Source organism: Anopheles arabiensis, chromosome 3 (genome assembly GCF_016920715.1).
Source record: "Anopheles arabiensis isolate DONGOLA chromosome 3, AaraD3, whole genome shotgun sequence".
Classification (NCBI taxonomy): domain Eukaryota; kingdom Metazoa; phylum Arthropoda; class Insecta; order Diptera; family Culicidae; genus Anopheles; species Anopheles arabiensis.
The window spans coordinates 15,595,831-15,612,064 of NC_053518.1; the positions used below are offsets into that span (position 1 = coordinate 15,595,831).

At 39.6% G+C, this 16,234-nt stretch overlaps 3 non-coding genes across 3 annotated transcripts; 1 reads left to right on the top strand and 2 right to left on the bottom strand.

The window, feature by feature from the left end:
* Positions 1 to 8,413: 8,413 nt before the first annotated feature.
* On the bottom strand, positions 8,414 to 8,533 carry LOC120905265. Its single transcript, XR_005739899.1, has one exon. It is a non-coding gene; the product is annotated as a U5 spliceosomal RNA (small nuclear RNA).
* Positions 8,534 to 13,628: 5,095 nt separating this feature from the next.
* On the bottom strand, positions 13,629 to 13,748 carry LOC120905264. The gene has a single exon (XR_005739898.1). It is a non-coding gene; the product is annotated as a U5 spliceosomal RNA (small nuclear RNA).
* A 1,177-nt stretch (positions 13,749 to 14,925) lies between these two features.
* LOC120905263 lies at positions 14,926 to 15,045 on the top strand. The gene has a single exon (XR_005739897.1). It is a non-coding gene; the product is annotated as a U5 spliceosomal RNA (small nuclear RNA).
* The last annotated feature ends 1,189 nt before the right edge of the window (positions 15,046 to 16,234 follow it).

A 16,234-nucleotide genomic window follows, 5' to 3' on the forward strand; every position in this document is an offset into this window, starting at 1 on the left:
TACCGATCTTCCGTAATTATTGGTTTTCTGCTAAATGAGCAAACCATGCCATCGTCCGTTACATCGTCCATCGTTCGGTACCGTGCGTGCGTGCTGCGGTCTTACATGAACATTGTTGCCACGTTCCGTTTTCATTCTCTCCATTCTTTCCAATACAAGCGAGACAAGCATAACACAACGAGCAACGAACTCATCCACTTGCTATGACAATGATGATGATTGTCCAGACCGGCGGTTCCCGTGTTCTAGGCGCCATGGAGCATGGGGCCAACGGGTCCGTTTCATTTCCGATCAGTCCGGGTTTGAATTAGTTTCGTTTGACACATCCGGCCGGATGCATTCTGGTTTTGGTGCAAGTTTTTGCACCGTGATTCTTCGGTGCACCACCGATCCGCTTTCCGGTTCTGGAAGCACTCCGCATCTCGAGCGTGCGGGAATCTGAATTATGGTAGAGGTACAGTGCACTGATACCGAGCGCTCGAGCTATGATTGACGCAATGATTGACCGGATGCAGTGTATCGAGAAGCCAGGGAATCCAGTATGGAGCAAATAACGCCAGGTTCACTCATTACTCTTATAGGATGCTTACATATAATTAGTGGCCATGTTGAAGTTATTGCTAACATTTGATTTCTGATTAATGAAAACTCAAAACCAATGTTTAGGAGAAGAGTATAAAGATAAAGAAAGATACAAATCAAAAAAATCAAAAACGAAGAATCAGGGAAATAATTACATTATCAATACTAATAACGCTAAGAACAAGTACAGAAAAGCAAATAAAAGAAAAAGTAAATAAAAGAAAATAAGGGAACAATAACGAGAAACCCAAAGAAACTTCTAAATATGAAACAAAATGAAGAACGAAAGTATAACAATCACGCTTGTTGAAATTAAAATGTATTACACATAAAAACATAGACAAACAAAAATAGAAAATGATAAAAAATGCATAAAAACTCAAAAAAGAGTAACAAATCATCAAAAAAACTAAAATATAATCCCAAAAAACACTAATAAAGTAACCTAAAATCAAAAAAAAGGAGAGCTAAACAAAAATGACTATAAATAAACGAAAAAAATGGAAAGAAAAACTTTGATAAGTTTGTTCCAAAACAGTAGTAACATACTGCAAAAATCAGTACTTGAAACTTTTGGATCCTATGGACGGTGAACTATTGTAGAGACAAAAATCAAGTTTGACGTGCTACAGGTTGCCAGTCCGCTGAACCTACAGCATCCATCCGTTTCTTCTGACCGAAGAGCTACAATTTAGTCATGAGGGCAAGTACACATCTCGTCGATCACACTGCTCCGAGCAGATTCGTTGTGAAAATTGATTGGAAAAATCGCGAACCGAGTCGTGATGGATGAAACCAACGTCACAAAGTTCATCCACCGTGTAGGCTGCAGCGTTGTTCCTGGATATATAGTTCAAGTTAAACGATCTGCGATGCTATTTTTTGTGTTGGTGCAAAATGATAGCAAAGCACAAAACGATTCTACTCATACTATTCTAGTGTGCGTGTGTGCTATTAAATTTACGCTGCAAACATGAAGAGGGACCTCTCCATATCCTCCTTATCGATTGCACTTGCCCGTGTCGTGTGTTTTGGGAACTCTTTTCGGCAGAGAACAATTGCCCTTACTACTAGCGTGATTTGTTACAGCAACGATCGATGTGACATTGTGACTGCTTTTTATCACCGTCAACCCGTCAACTCTTTCACAGACGTCCGTTCGGGCGCAGGCAATTTGCATATCCGCTGCGTTCATGCTACGGAAAATTGCATTTGCCCAGATTAATAGTTCTCATCTCGATGTGGCTGCACTTCAATGCACACACACATGCATTGGCTAGAGTGAGCAAAACTAGGGACCAAAAGAAAAAGGTGAAAAAACACTCTAGCCCTTCTTTTTTTTCAGATGCATTTTTGCACCGATTTTGGTTGATTTCATTAACCCAAATTGAACCCACGCTTTTCCCCACCTTTAGAGTGCTCCCTCCTGTTAAATTGATTCCAATTGATTTATCCTGGACGGGTAGGTACGGTGGAACGGCTACGCTAGAATCTAGGATTCAATTAAATCTGCATACAAATACCGCCACCACCACACGCCCGATTGATGCACTTCGGAGTTCGGCGTTCGGCAGTAAATTGAAATATCATTCCAATCGATGGCCTCGCCCTCCATTTTTATTTGCTGGTGTTTTTGTGTTTGTTTCGGGAGCAAGTGCCAATAGTTTTTACAGCTTTTGGGTTTACACGTGCCAACACACCAAGGTTTTTTTTACATTATTAGTAACAATGTTTACGCTAGGGATGTTGTGGAGTGTGATTTTGGTCATGTTTTTTAAACGATACTTCATATCCGCAACATGATATACACGGTTTTTCCTAAAAAAAACTCCTAATTCTACCAATACAGTAAAAGGTTTTTTGCAATACTAAATAAATAATACTTTTGCAATATTAAATTTTAATAAACATTGTTTGTATGATCAATAAAAAAGAAGACAAAAGCTCAAAATATACAAAAAAGGAAAAGATACAAAAAATGCACATTATTGTCCAATCTTGGAACAAACATTCGCGTACCCATACTCAAAAAAAATCAACAGAAAATTAAAATAATATTATAGGGGTTTTTACTTGATTTCGCAAGCGTAGCAACGTTGAACGCAACTGCAGCATTTGACAGGACAAGCGCATCAGTTGTTTTCAGAACGTCATCATGCTTAAGGCAACCTTCGCACTTGATATTGCAAAGGGTTTTGCGGCTTGAAGCAATCATTTAAAGAACTCCAGCGTAAGAAACCCCGATCAGTCAAAGAAGCAACAATACTCATAACAAAAATAAGAACCAAGTTTGATTTTGTCGTAATGCTGATTAAACTCAATCTATATTAAACAAAATCATTCTAGGCTCTTTATTCTTTTCTCTTTGGTCTGGTTGTTTTTCATAATCTTGCAATTGGGCAATCACTGATTACTGTAAATTTCTTTAAAATATGGTTCCTTAACTATCTTCTTGAATGCTAGAAGCTTTTCCGTGCAATATTTCATTTCCAGAGGATTTCCAAGTCGATAATGATTAAAAATATCTCTAGCTGCTTCAAAACTGGCTTTTGTTATTGTTGTATGATATATAGTGTGCAATTTAAATAAATAATTTAAATCCCTAATTAGACAATTTTTACACTATTTTTTCATTTCGTCTGTGTTCTGTTCGAACTTCGAAGACATTGCGTAACTTTACGGTTCTATTGGATACACACGATACCTTCCATCAATCCGATACTATTTTTTTTTTTTGTTAAATTACTCCCAAAAGAACATCATCCATTGTAACAAATCGATAACGATGAGGTTTTTCCCATTTGAAAAGCAGGTCAACCGTATGAAACTGTTTCGAGTGGGCAACACTGACTGGCAGGTTGAAAGCTAGAATCATTCATAAATCCTACCCAAAACCAAAAAAAAAGAATCTTGATGCCGTGATCGACCGTAAACACGCTGCACGCCTGTCCAGTTTTGAGAAGATGCTACCGTTTCTGTACGTTTCACCCATGGATGATGGATGCAAACCGCGAACCCGTTTTTGACCTCCCGTGTCATGCCGGCCTCACATGGTTTTCGGTGTACGTGCAGGCAAAACCGGAGAAGCCGAACCGTTTTAAGATAAACGGTTCACAACCTTAACCACCAATCCGTCCATCGTTCGATATATTGAGCAGCAAAAAAGGGTCAGAAGAAACCAGCTTCTGAAACCGACCTGTTTCGGGGGTTATCGACTGAACTGAAGATGCATCATGGGGCGGGATTGATACCGAGTTTTTATATGCACGTCATCTCTTGGCCTTTAAAAGCGTGGAAAAGTGTTATGGTTGAAGTGGATTTTTTTTCTATTCGTTGCTTCACAAATAGGAAGCAGAGAAGAATAACACTCATCAGAGAAAGGTGTAAAGATCACTAATCATCTCACGGGGCCATCCGGTGCGATATGAGGAATTAATGTTGACCGGCAAGCGGATGTTCATTTAGGGTGTTGATTTTTGTGCGATAAAGCGATGGATTTGGGCACGCTAGGAAGTGATGTACCCTCTGTGCGTGCAATAATTAGGTTACAGTTTCATTGAAAAATAAAGAAACCAATTGAACTATTGCCCTATTTTTAATGGTGTAATTTTAGGCATTCTCGCAATACGAAATAGATCAAATAAAAAAATACTTTTTTTATTAAAATTATGAATGAGATACCATGTTTAAAATGTGCCCTTCCATTAAATGCTTTTTTTGTTTCTAACTAGAAACGTAAATTTTCATCATGTGTTTGCATGTCTATCGTAGAAGGACTACCATAGGTCTAAAATATATATTTCTAGTGTAAATAATCATCAGAATTCTTCTTTCAAACTTTCTTAAAGTTAAATATACACTAACTAAAGCCAAACATTTCTGTCATTGCCGCTATGTTTTGGCTGTAAGTCATCTATTTTTTCAATTTTTGACAGCGCTTGCCTGTTAGGCATCAATTTTTAACAGTGTGCATCAATGTTTGACTCTACGGGATCAATTTTTGACAGTAAGTCAATTGCATTTTTTTTTTTTACAAATTTTAACGTTATATTTGCATCTGTGGGTTCGAGAATAATTCCATTTCAGTTAAGTAATTAATAATTAAATTCAAGGAAATTAAAGTGTAACAATAATTTTTCAAATTTTCGAAGTTTTAAAAAAGTGAAAAAAAATTAGATCAATTAAATAAAATTACACAGTTTTGGCAGTATTTTTAAATTGTCAAATTACAGTAGTCAAAATTCTGTTCAAATACCTTGTAAATTTATCATCATTCCAACGAGAATCAAAATTGTTGACTTAAAGACAAAAATGGTCGCGAACTGTCACAAATGGATGCCTTTGAGCCTATTCATCTAACAACCAAGTTAACAAACTCATGTTCTCGAGTGTAATAGCCAACCACAAAACAATAAGCTGAAGTTTTAATAGAATCAAGTAAAATAAATAGATAATTTCTTATAATATAGAACAAGTACATCGAAACCTAGATAATATAGAACTAATGTAACAGTATATAGTTCTCGCTAATATAAACAGATTAATTTAAGGCAACCCTTACTTACAAGAGTGACATACTAATAGGTGTGTTTATGTGCTTTGATTACTTACTTACTTACTCATCCGGCGCTACAACCGCTTTGCGGTCTTGGCCTGCCTCAGGAGTGTCCGAAACCGCTCACGGTCTCGCGCCTTCGTCTGCCAGTCCGTTATCCCGGCCTTAATGGCGGACGCCTCCACGCCATCTTGCCACCTCAATTTGGGCCTACCACGCCTCCTCTGTCCTTGTGGACGGCCTAAAAAGACTTTACGGGCTATGTCGTCCGTTTCCATGCGTATAACATGGCCAGCCCACCGGAGCCTGGCGAGCTTTATACGCTGTACGACAGTGAGGTCGCCGTACATCTCGTATAGCTCGTCATTATAGCGGCTCCTCCATTGTCCTTCCACACATACGGGGCCAAGTATCCTTCTGAGCATCTTCCTCTCGAACGCGGCTAAGAGGGTTTCGTCAGATTTGGACAGTGTCCATGTCTCAGAGGCGTATGTGAGCACTGGTACTATATAGGTACTATATAGTCCCAGCTTCGTCCGTCGCGACAGGTTCTTTGAGGTGAACTGCTTTTTCAGGCTGTAGAATGACCGGTTGGCAGCCAGCATCCTTGCGCGCAACTCAGCTTCCATGCTATTGTCGTTGCTGACCTTTGATCCCAGATAGGTGAATTGTGGGACGACTTCAAAAGTGCGTTCACCTATCTGCACGTCACGCCTACGTAGATTCTGATTATTTGTTGGCGGGCCCGCTGATGTTGCCACCATCAGTTTGGTCTTTGCCTCGTTTATCTGCAATCCGAGGTTCTCTGCCGCCTGCTCGATCCCTTGGTAGGCTTCTGCTACATAGGAGAGCCGCAGACCAATGATGTCTATATCATCAGCGTATGCCAGGATCTGGGTTGACTTATAGAAGATGGTTCCCGTAGTCTCCATCCTCGAGTCGCGGATGGCCCTCTCTAGCGCCAAGTTGAATAGGAGACAGGCAAGCCCGTCCCCCTGGCGTAGACTCTTGGTGGTAGCAAAAGGTCCTGAGAGTTTTCCATCCACCCTCACCTGGCATGTGACGTTGGTCATAGTCATTCTAACTAGCCTTATCAGTTTGGCCGGGATTCCAAAAGAGCTCATAGCGTCGTACAGTTTTACCCTGGCTATGCTATCGTATGCGGCTTTGAAGTCTATGAAGAGATGGTATGTGTCGTTTTTGTATTCAGCCATCTTCTCCAAGATCTGCCGCATGGTGAAGATCTGATCAGTGGTTGATTTTCCGTTTCGGAATCCTCTTTGATAGTTTCCTACTATCTCTTCGACGTGCGGGACAAGGCGATCCTGAAGGATCAGGGAGAATATTTTATAGGCGGTATTCAACACCGTAATACCCCTGTAGTTGTTGCAGTCCAACCTATCTCCCTTCTTGTATATGGGGTAGATGATGCCGAGATTCCAATCACAAGGCATCGATTCGCTATCCCACACCTCAGTAACAATTTGATGAATCTCGTTTTCTAGTCGTGCACCTCCATTCTTGACCAGTTCGGCTGCAATTCCGTCGGTTCCGGGTGCCTTGTTATTTTTCAGCCGACGGATAGCCTTTCGTGTTTCTTCTATGCTAGGTGGCAGTAGCATGACATTATCTGCTAGTGGCGCTTCTAGCTGTTCGCTAAATTGGTCATTGAGTAATTCATCAAAGTACTGAGCCCACCGCGAGAGGACCTCTGGCTGGTTACTGACCAGATCTCCATCCTTGTTGCGACAGCAGGTTACCTTAGGTACAACGTTGTTTCGGTGACCTGCTATCGCTTGGTAAAACTTTCGTGTCGGTCCGTACGCCTCTCTGGTTTGCTCGAGTTCCCGCATGTTTTGCTCTTCCAAAGCATGCTTCTTGGAGCGGTGAACTCGTTTCTCTTCGCGTCTAAGCCGTGAATATACCTCTGCGCATGCCCGCGTTCTATGCCGTTGCTGCATTGCTCGGTATGCAGTATTCTTACGTTCGGTCACTTGTCTGCATTCATCGTCGAACCAGCCAGATTTGGTGTTGCCACGACGTGGTGGGAGTATATTTCTTGCACAGTTTATTATTTTTGTTTTTAGAGCGTTCCACCTCTCGCTCGTAGTTTCGTATCTGTCTTCTGGTAGTAGAGACTCTTCTAAAGCGGTTTTGAATTCCTGTTGGACAGCAATGTCCCTTAGAGAGTCCGTGTTGAGCCGAGCCTGCGTGTTTTCTCCGCCCCCATTGGCGCGGGGGCGGGCGATTCTACAACGTATCACTAAGCCAACCAAGTAGTGATCGGAATCGATATTGGCTCCTCGATATGTTCTGACATTTAACAGACTCGACTGTCGTCGGCGGCTTATTAACACGTGGTCGATCTGGTTGAAGGATTCTCCACCCGGGTGCGCCCACGTAATCTTGTGGATTTTTTTGCGCGCAAATTTGGTACTCCCTACAACCAGATTGTTCGCTGCGGCGAACTGGACCAATCTACTACCATTATCATTACTGTGCTCATGCAGACTGTGACAGCCAGTGTATTGGCGGTACATTGGCTCCCTACCGACTTTTGCGTTGAAGTCCCCCAGGATGATTATGAGGTCATGCCTGGGGCACGCAACTACAATTCTAGCGAGGCGGCCGTAAAAAAGGTCCTTCTCCTCTTCCTCTTTATCTTCGGTAGGGGCGTGAACGTTTATGAGGCTTATATTAAAGAATTTGCCTCGCATGCGCAGGGTGCATAGCCTATCGTTTATAGCCTTGAAATCCATGATTGCGGGTTTCAACCGGGGACCTACGGCGAAACCCGTTCCGAGCACGCGGTGGCGGTCGTGGCAGCTGTAATATATGTCGTAGCAATGCTTACCACGCCTGTTGTGCACACCGTTCCCTAGCCACCGAATCTCTTGTAAAGCTACGAGGTCCATGCTCAGTGTGGCTAGGGCATCAATAATAGATAGGCTAGGGCATGTGCTTTGATAATAGATTAAATTTCCACTTGAATAGAATAGGAAATATTATTCGACGATGGAAGTGACTACTAATGATTCTGTATTATACATAATTCAGTTAGTTTAACGCCTAAAACCTTCTTGAAAGTCTAGAAAGCCTGCACAGACCAGCATGTATGCTTAGATCGTTACGTCAAGTTAAGGAAAGACCATTCTGGTAATGTTGAAACTGAACGATATTTTACACCATTTTCGAAAGATATGCCATCAACTTATGTCTTTAATTGATAACGTGTCAAACTTCTATTCACTTTATTTGATAAGAGTAAGGGATCGACTCCTTACGGAATCGAGACGGACACAAATTCTCTATAGACTCATTAGAGTATCCCTCTCCACGGAAATCTTTAGTAAAAGGCGAAAGATTTATTCGACATTTGAAGAGAGATCAGAGTGCCGAGAAACGCTCCGAACCATTGACCGCATGCCACACGAACATGCTTCTCTAGCGATGCATAAAGCAAATCAAACTGTTGTCCTTCGGCATCCTTACCGTACAACAGTATAACACAAGCATTTTGCCTGCAAAAAAAGAAGGGGAGAAAAGCTGTTCCTTTCTTCAGGGTAATAAAGATGACCACAAGGCCATGTGCAGGTACTGCTGAGTAAGGAGAGCAAATATTAATTATTACATTTCCATACAAACACATACACACTCGCATGTACTTACACATTCACGCATATTGATGTTCCCTTCACCGGGCATTAAATGGCCAACGCACATTCCATAACATCTCTCCAAAAACCAAAACACGCGCTCATCATAATGACATTGTGTTACACGGACCGGAAACTCCCATTAGGGCACCGGGTGCCCTATTACTCGTCAGCAACACACAAAAAAACCATTGCACCCAAATGTGCTCGTTTGAGAAAAGTAAAAAGGAACCAACCCAACCCAAACCAACCAACCGGAAAAGATTCTGTTGGCCTAGTTTTGCCGAAGACAGTTCGATCGATCGATCGATCGAACGAACCAACGGACGAACCCCTCCCGCTCTAGTACATCTAGGCGCTTTAAAGTGGCCGACTGTCTCTTATTCTGCTCCATTTGCTGTCCCTCCCTCTCCCGGCGTGTGTGGCTTCGTAATAAAATTTGATTGGCACAAAAACAAAAACTTTTACGCCCCGCGTGTCCCTCTCCTACCCTGACAGTGGGAAAATTACCCCACACGCGAGCATAAATCTCGTGCGCAATCAATGGGAAGCGAAAGATCCAAGTGCTTGGCACACACACCCCACACGCTTGGGGCAGGAAAGCTGGAGGGTTGGAAAACAATAGACATAGATACAGTTAAAACAAAAGTAATGAGAGCGAAAAAAACGCAGCAGCAGTGAAGGGCCTTTTTGGGAGGGAATGTAGCCAAAACAATAAAGGCAAACAAGCACACGACAAGCGGCGATGATGGCGTCGTACACCGTGCCTGCCTGCTCGAGCTTTAATAGGCACGTGCCTTCGGGTCGCTTGCGCTGACACAATAATTTGTCCCAAGTCATGCTCGTAATTGGGTCATTGGACCTTCTGTGGGCTTGTGGTCAAAGGGAAGGGAACTGCTGGTCAACCGGCCGTTCGTCATCTACCGGATATCAATACGCATCAGAACGGGATCAAAGGAACAGTGGGATGTTCATAGGGCATATTGATAAAACGTTTAGAAAATAGAGCAAAATCGATTTTAGGATTATTGAGAATAATATTGATGTATTTTGAAATAATGTTTTTTTTTTTCAATTGAATCATTTAATTGAATTGATCATTACGACTTAAACAATTAGAAGTGTTTTTATTATATTTCTGAAAGAAAAAAAGTACTGAAACTATCCTAATTGAAAAAATAATAAATTTAAATTATCTTTAGTTTTTAATCTATTCTATTTTGGTTGTTTCTATAATTTGTTGTATGCTTGATTACATTCTTCTATAAATTTTTAAAGATATTTATTGTTTATATGGCGGGTATTTTATGTATCATTTAATTAAAATTGTTGGAATCATAAATAAATCGTAGAACGAGCCCTAAAACATGAAAAGCAAAGAATAAGACGTATACTGTCAATATCAGACCATTAACGGATACAATAAGACGTTTAATGATCTTATAAAAGAAAATCAATGATATAGTAAAGTGTCAACATAACTGTCATCTGGACATATACTAACTAATCAGTGCCACTATTCATCCTCAAACCATCTGCTTGACGACAATGTTTGACCCTCCCCCAAAAGCTCAAAGCAATACAATTATGCGAAACAAATCAACTAAGTACACAAGAACGCCACATTTTCGTGTAAGTGTGTGTAAGTGTGTGTGTGTATAAGTGTATGTTGCCTCAGTCATCAAATGTCATCAAATTGAAAGGAAAGGAAACGGAGAAAAAAAAGCCAAACAATCTAACAAAAGAAATTGGACAGGCACTTTGAGCGATAGTAGAACACCGTCGTCGCACGCCTGTTATCACGCACGGTCCGGGAGCAGTTTAATTGGGTTTTGAAAAATTAAACGCCCGCGTTCAAATGCGCCGGACATTGCACATTGACCGTATGGTTGGGACTGCGGGAAAGCATTTCCAGCGTATACTACTACTACTGACAACCGAACCGAAAGCGAGAGGTTGATGTGTGGATGAAATTGATTCGTTCGAAATGGGAAGGAAATCAATTATCGTGCCATTCGGTTCGATGACAGATTTCTTTTCAATATCGTTATGTGTGCATGATGAGGAGAGAGGGATGGGAGGGAAGATTTTATACGAAGTCAAGAGAGCGTAAGATGGCGAATTCACTCTGGATGCTTTACATTTTATAGTGACAGTAAAATTGAATTTTATTTTTCAATAAAAAAAATGCTTTCTATCTCAAATGATTGTTTGATATCGTTTTTGTTTTCACACTGTGTTCAATTGAATCTTTGCTACAACGAGATTCATACAACGTTCAATTGAATCTTTGCACCCGGTGCCCTAATGGGAGTTTCCGGCCCGTGTAACACAATGTCATTATGATGAGCGCGTGTTTTGGTTTTTGGAGAGATGTTATGGAATGTGCGTTGGCCATTTAATGCCCGGTGAAGGGAACATGTAGCCATTACATGTAGTGCTCTATTAAACTGCACTCAACTTTTTCGAAATTTTTTGCAAATATCTCAGTTTTCAAGCTTACTTAAACTTTTTGATGCTATTGGATTGGTAATGTTTTGAGCGCCATTACAGTTTTTCTACGAAAACATTAATATACTTTTACTATCTTATTGTGGCAAAAAAAATCAAAACCACCATAATTGTCATCTACGAATAAATAAACAACAGTAACATAGTTGAGCTCATAATTAAGTTTTCATGAGGAGTGAAGCCCACATTCCTTCTCCGGCTGTACATGTAAATAATGAATTATTATTATTCTAAATCCTATTGCACTGTACAATTTAAAGCATTGTATTCTCCATTATTATGGGTTAAAGTATATTGTTCTACTTAGTAATGTCACACACAAATAACATTTCAACAGCCGTTGATGCACAGAAGCATAACCTATCGAATGGCATCAAAAGTTTTAGTCAAGCTTAGGGAATAGGCTAACATATTTGCAAAAAAAAAAACTGCTTGTCGCCACCGTATGTCATTGTTTACCGAATTTAAAATTTGTATTTTAAGGAACAAGATACTGTAACGGAACAAAAAGAATTGTTTACAATTCAATAAAAAAGATAAAAAAGAGAAGGATAAGGCCTAATTAATGCTGGAACATAAGCAACGATAAAATTTATTTAAAAAACCTATAGAATATTAAATAGAATACAGAAAGTGGCATTGATGCATGATCAAAATTAATTCAAAATAGAAGCTAACTGATTGTTCTCAAAATAGTAATTAAATAGAAATTTGAAAGAAAATTAAAAACAAAGTCTAGATTCTATTGAAATTTAAACATTGAGCCAACATTCCAAACTATCAAACGGAAATGCAAAGGAAACTATTAAACAATTCCACTCATTATTGCTCTACATCGTTCAATTTGCTTTCTTATCAAAGCTCTGCAAGAACGCTTAAACCCCCTTCCGATCCAATGCTCACATTCCTCACCCATTAACCACACACACACACACACCGGCGAGCAGGCACACGCACATTCTTGACCCACTTGACCACCATCCAAAGCATCACCGGAAGCCCATATCAATGATGCTTTTTTACGCCCATACCACCTGTCGCCTTGTTTTTGTCCCATCGCTCCTCTCCTTCAAATTAATTGTCATCGAACGCGAGAACGCCAGTTTTGCAACGACCGGTGTGGGGTGGAAATCAGCGTCTGCACCTCGTCTCCACGGCTGCAAAATTCCAACTGAACACGATCCCTCGGCCCATTTGCGGGTCATCACTTCCGGCCCATCAGGCGGCACCATCATCTTCATCAGCTTCAAACATTGTTCGGCGTTCTTTCTTCGTGTTTTTTGTGAATGCGTGCGTGCTCAGTTTTTGCGGTTGCGAGGAGGAGGTGCTACCACCGCCGGATGATGATCGGATGGATCGCTCCGTGTAAGGGTCGATGGGATGCGACCCAAATATTTGCACGCATGCTTTTGTCGATGTGATTTGTCGGATGCTCCCCCCCCCCCCCCGGTGAAGGTTTTTGGGGTGTATAAGATCTAATGAAGGCCGTCTCCCGCGGCCGACGAGCTTCAAGTTCCGGTCCCGACGGCAATGAAACCGGTGACCGGCACTGATCGGGAGGCAGTCCCTTGATTTCCTTCCACCACGCTGCTGATAAATCTGCGTGCTTTGTTTGAGTGGAGGGGAAGGAGATCGACGATCGATCGCCAGGGAAAGATCGTGATTGGAAACCGTGAGATTTTCCGCTTGCTCGATTAGACTTTCAAACGGATTTGGGCAGATGATTTGGAGCTGAAGGGGGGTTTATTTTTTAAAGGTGGTACACGTCCGGAACCGGTTTTCGGATACATTAAACGGTGGGGTATGTGTGTGAGCATGTTTACATTTTTGTGAAGCTCAAAGTCACAAGAATAACTGATAAAAACCAACTGAATAATATTAAACAACGAATACAATCGCACCAATGTGTCCTTAATGTGCCGCCAATCGCACGGAATTTGTTTTAATGCGAGCTTCTCCGTACGTCTTTCAATGCTATTGTTTTAAAATCCCATTAACCTAGAGAGTCTTTTACGCCATTTTATATTTTTGAAAAAAAAACAAAAATATTTGGTATGTCCTTTGTTTGATTGAGAATTTCGGGAATATATCACATTTTCCCTTAAATAATCGTACAAACTAACTAATTAGTTTAGCTGAAGTTATGTGTTCAAAATAGAAATTCTGTTCTCAGAACAAGGTGTATGTAATGATGATTTTAATAAATCAACACTCGTTCAACTCAGTCTTACCCACGAACTGTTCTAGAATCTCTAGTAAAGCTTTCAAGTATGAGATGGATATTGAAAACAGGTCATTATTATGTATTGAAGATTAGGGCTCGACTCCTTACGGAATCGAGTCGGACAAAAATTCTCTATAGACTCATTAGAGTATCTCTCTCCACGGAAATCTTTAGTAAAAGGCGAAAGATTTATTCGACAGTTGAAGAGAGATCAGAGTGCAGTGAAACGCTCCGAACCATTGACCGCATGCCACACGAACATGCTTTTCTAGCGATGCATAAAGGATAGCTGATTGTGGTTGACCTTGAGCTTCCTTACGGTGAAACATTCCTTACAAACATTTGAGGGTCGAAATAGCAAGTCAGCGAAGGAACTGTACCCTTATTTATAAGTGAAAAATAGGGCAAGGAGTTCAAAGCACCCCTTTTTAAAGATGCTTGTGCCAATGCCAAAAAGCCCAGCAAACGAAAGATGGAGGAATAATGCAAGTAAAAACTATTCTACATTTGGCGCAGTTTCGCTACGATGCTGTGTCGCTAGCACCTAACACAAAGTGTTTATCTGGGGCAATAGCTAATAATAGCACATTTACATATCTACATACTGATGCTGTGTTCGCTCCTTTCTTTGTCGTAGATTAAATTCCACAATATCACTGGATCGGTAACGCGAGGCAAAAAAAAAGAAGAATGGGAATACTTTGGGATAAAAGAAAAGCTCAATTGTGTGCATGAATTTAAACTCAATTTAGAAAAAGTCATAAGAAAACACGGAGAGAGTGCTATGATTAAAAGTTAAGAAGGCATTCGAAATTGAAATCGTACTTTTTAATTTATGTTTCAAATTTTAAACTTGGAAAAATAATCAAATCCTTATTTGCTGATCGGGCGATGTATCTGTACGAGTATCTGCTGATATTACACGAAGATCTGCACTGCTAAGCAAGAGAACTTGATAGTACACGACGTAGCGACGGTTGAGAAAAGTATACATATTCGTGTATGCTTTAGTTCAATCCTCACATGTGCGCGCATTTTATTTATATATAAAAGTACTCGTTATTTTTATTTATTTGTACATTTGGATTTAAAAAATGTTAGTGCAATAAAACAATGCGGGACGATTAAATGTAAAAGCTTACAAATTGGTGCGGTAAAAGTGGCTCTGGGTTTGTTTGTATCGGTCTGTCCTCATACACCCGTGTTGCGAAATGCTCGCGAAACACGGGTAACACGTTTCTCTCGCATTTTCGATGCTCTCTACCGTTATTCTATTCTCACTTTGCGTTCTATTCATTGAAAGTGTGTTTGAAAGGGTAGGCAAAGAACATGTTTTTATACATCGCTAGAGAAGCATGTTCGTGTGGCATGGGGTCAATGGTTCGGAGCGTTTCCCGGCACTCTGATCTCTCTTCAAATGTCGAATAAATCTTTCGCCTTTTACTAAAGATTTCCGTGGAGAGGGATACTCTAATGAGTCTATAGAGAATTTTTGTCCGTCTCGATTCCGTAAGGAGTCGAGCCCTTATCTTAAACACAAAAAATAAGTAAAGTAAGTATTCTGAAAAGACTTCTTAAACAATATAACTAGCTATAACAGTACTAATCAAATATAGGGAAATAGGGTTATTTCGTGTAGAATGTTCTGTTCATCCATCTGTCTCATTACTTCATACGCAGGTTTAATTCTTCACAATTATATATGGTTAAAAATTAACAACGTAGTTAATACATACAATTTAAACAAACTTATCTAACAAATTTAACCAATGCTGTGATTATTCGAATTTATTGCTATCTTAACGTAACAAAACAAATTAACTAAAAAAGATTATAATAAGAAATGTTATGCAGCTACGATGCACGATAATTATTGTTTTCACAACCTCTATCTAATCTTCGAAATATTAGAAAACACATATGAATTCTAATATTTACACATCTAGCTTATCTCTTTAATTGTAGAAAATATAAACAATATGTAATAATAAGTTTGTCATTACAAACAATAAATAATAACTCTTTTTTATGTAATAACCAATCGGATTTTTTAAAGAAATAATTCATAATTTTCAGAAATCTTTTGTTATTATCATTATAAAAATTATATTTTTTATAATAATTGTCTTATATTAAATAAGATAAATATGTTGAAAACTGGCTATCGTAGAAACTTGTAGCAGAAATAACTTCATAAGAAAGTATTCGAGCTCCCAAATAATTTTGTTAATGCGAGCTAAATTTTAGAAACTTTGATAGGTAGCGATAGGTTTGATAGGTAGCGAAAGCGAATATTGTTGTCTCTGGCATATATGTCCTTAAATTGGTACGTTCGTGAACTTAAACCCATTACACGGACCTCGTTAGTCAACCAACAATAAAGTCATATCGTAGAAGAGTTCATTAATATGAAAAAGTTCACTTATTTATTTAATTTTTAAAATAATTATTTTTTCTTATTGCAATCAAGGCAGAATAAGCCTATTTAACAATTGAATTGAACAATTGAACAATTAATCAATTGAGATTGTTCTTTTGGTTCTACAGCATCCCAACTGTAAGAACACAATAAGGTTAATTGCCAATAGAACAATACTTTATTTGGTTCTTTAAGTTCTCTCTTATCCAAGTTTTGGTTTATAATCAATATAAAAAATAATTCCATAAGCAATTTGATAAAATGAGATGAATGAATGAAAAATTAGA